We start from the raw sequence: 3,716 nt of genomic DNA, 5'->3' as shown, positions 1-3,716 counted from the left end.
AGGGACTAAAAAGTCATATATGTCAAAAAAGTGATAAAAAGTCATATGATAGTATGTCAAAAAAGTGACTAAAAAGTCATATATGTCAAAAAAGTGATAAAAAGTCCTATTAAAATATGTCAAAAAAAGTGATAAAGTCATATTATGTCAAAAAAGTGATAAAAAAGACATAGTATAGTATGTCAAAAAACTGATAATGTCCTATTATAGTATGTCAAAAAAGTGATAAAACATACACAGTACAGTATATCAAAAAAGTGATAAAAAGTCCTATTACAGTACATCAAAAAAGTGATAAAGACACTGTATAGTATGTCAAAAAAAGTGATAAAAAGTCATAGTATAGTATGTCAAAAAGGTGAGGTGATATTTTGCATTTTTGAGTCATATTTTCTACTCTGTATGCTACTTGGCGTTTATTGAGCAGCACTACACGTTTATTTTTTAAATCCCAGTTCAATAGTTCATTATGGGTTATTTTTTATATTATCACATTGTCAATGTATTCAGAAAAGTAAAGTCTTTCTTTTAAGTCATATATTTTTTTAAGCATTGAAGTCTTTTTCCTCCACAGTGCTGTTGTGTATAAAGTGAATACGTAGATGGAAAGATAAGTCCTAATATAATTTCCTGAGTCATTATGTACAGTCGATCATGTTTTTTCTCTGCTTCCACATGTCTTTTTAACCCTTGTGTTGTCTTCCCGTTAACCATGAACTTGTCCTTGCAGGTCAAAATTGAATTTTGTTTTGTGCTTTTCCGATGTTTTTGTCATTTTTTCGGATTTATTTCTCACTTTTTCCAACTTTTGGCACTTTTTTTTTTTAAAAACCTGAGCTGGTTTAATAACAAGTTTTACACTTATTCTTGGAAATCATGGTCAACTAACCTCATTTGCATCAAATTATACATAGGTTTTTAGTTAAAAAGGCAGAAATTATAAATTATTTTGACTAATAGTTAAGATCAGGGGATGTTGAGTGGATCACAGATGGGTAGATGTCAAAGTTTAGTCCGGATACTGTTTTGAAACCAAAAATAAATAAATTCAAATGCTAAAAGATTAATAAAACACCCAAAAATTCAATGAAAGTAATCATTAATTTACCTGAAGAACGTCGCATGGAATCATCCATGTTATGTCTGGGCAGTGGGGTTGAAAGAAATCCATATTTCTGATATAAAACACATTGAAACGGGTCAACACAAGGATTAATAGTTTCATATTTGATCATATTTGTTTTGCTCCTGTCACTTAGGAATGGACTGACCGATGACATCAAACACAGCCATAATATTAATCACTTCAAAAATAGGTTAAAGAAATCCATACAGGAAAGAGTAGAGGTTTTTTTTTGTATATTGTTGTACTGTGAGTTATTGTAAGATTGTAAAGCGTGTAGCTGTATTTGCATATCTATTCGTTTTGTTATAATATGATATTGTGAACTAGGGACAGGACCTAATAAGTAAAAGGGTCAATTCTGATTTATTTTTGTGGTTTTTAATTCTTTTGCAACATTAATTGCTAAATATGAATAATAAAATGAAATCTTTTAACTAGATTTATTGATTGGATATGTTAATAAAGTCAGTATTTTCTGTTCTATGTCTCTGGGACAACAGTTTCCTGACTGACTGTTGCCACTTTTTATGACTTTTTTGACATACTAGGACTTTTTTTTAATCATTTTATGACTTTTTTGACATACTATTCTGTTGCTTATTTGACATGCTATACTATGACTTTGACACACTATACTATGACTTTTCATCATTTTTTCATGTTTTTGACACACTATGACTTTTTATGACTTTTTTTTAACATACTATACTATGACTTTTTTAACATACTATACTATGACTTTTCATCATTTTATCATGTTTTTGACACACAATACTATGACTTTTTATGACTTTTTTTAACATACATTACTGCATTTTTATGACTTTTTTTACATACTATACTATGACTTTTTTTAACATACTATACTATGACTTTTTAGACTTTAACAACATACTATATGACTTTTTAACATACTATACATGACTTTTCATCATTTTATCATGTTTTTGACACTATACTATGACTTTTTTGACTTTTTTTTTTTAAACTTATACTGACTTTTATGACTTTTTAACATATATACTATGACTTTTTATGCTTTTTAACATACTTACTATGACTTTTTTAACATACTATACTATGACTTTTCATAATTTTACATGTTTTTGACACACTTACTATGACTTTTCACATTTATCATGTTTTTGACACATATACATGACTTTATGACTTTTTTAACATATTATTACATGACTTTTTAACATACTAACTATGACTTTTCATCATTTTAACATGTTTTTGACCACTTACTATGACTTTTTTTAACATACTATACTGACTTTTTATGACTTTTTTAACATACTATACTATGACTTTTCATCATTTTATCATGTTTTTGACACACTACACTATGGCTTTTTTTGACATACTATACTATGACTTTTTACCATCTTATTATGTTTTTGACATACTATACTACGACTTTTTAATCACATTTTAATAATCCTGATGTCATTAATGAGAAACAAGAACAAAGACTAAGAAAAGCTGGGGTAAATGAAACAGGTCTGAACATCGGTGAGAACTGTAACTAACACAGGTGAAGACAATGATATAATAAAACCTGTAGCACGCTCCTTTCAGGAAGCTCACAATTCTGGAGAGACCGGCCAGGAATATTTCAATTGACAAGGGAAAAGTCACCAAGGGACACCTAGTGGTACAACACAGACATGAGACGCTCACAGCCATTTATCTCGGTTTACACCTATCACCATTTCTAGCCACTGGGAGACCATAGGCAGGCTGGGGGGGACGACGCATATTAATGTTAAAAAACCTCATAAAGTGACATTTTCATGCCATGAGACCTTTAAATGTTGGCAAATTGAAATCATTTAAAGTATGCCGAATTCGCCAGCTGCAGTTCCTGTTTCCCATGCACCCATTGATATACAGACAAGTATCACCAGATTACTTTGATACTCAAGACAATTTAAAAACTTAATGATTTCCAAGCAGTACTGGAGTCACGGGAGCATCTTTTTCCTGATTCCTGAAGCAGATTCATGGACGTTTATTCACAGCAGATGTCGGAGATAATCAAAACCTATGTAAGTCCAATTAAATTAAAAATGTGTAGGCCATGATGACTGTGTTTTTTTTATTTGCTTTAGTAAATGTAGCACTGCTGGACTAATGAATGTGCCCAACACCTGAAAAAAACATTAATCAATACTGTAAATTCATCAGAATATTAAAAGCAACTCAGAAGGCTGTACTCAGCAAATGTTCAAGATTTCTTCACTTTTTATTCCTAAAACTCTTACCAAATATCAAAACAGAATTTTTTGAGAGGGATTGGTTTCAGTAAGTATTCCAACCTCATTGTTCCTAACTAAAGTGACTCTTTGGGTCCCACTAAAGTAACACAAAAGGTGTTTTATTTCACAGAAGGTGGCTGCAGAGAAAAACATCACACTGGTCACACCTGAATAATGCGGATTTAAGAAAAGAAAAAAAAAAAAAATCAGGCTTTCCAAATCTGGGATAAGACAAAGCAAACAGAAGAACAGAAGTCAATCAGTGGCAATAGAGAAGTTACATGAGCTGTTAAACAGCAACCCCCTTACAAACTTTACACCCAATA

This window comes from Etheostoma spectabile, chromosome 16, assembly GCF_008692095.1.
Source record: "Etheostoma spectabile isolate EspeVRDwgs_2016 chromosome 16, UIUC_Espe_1.0, whole genome shotgun sequence".
Classification (NCBI taxonomy): domain Eukaryota; kingdom Metazoa; phylum Chordata; class Actinopteri; order Perciformes; family Percidae; genus Etheostoma; species Etheostoma spectabile.
Note: the sequence above shows the minus strand (reverse complement) of the source record.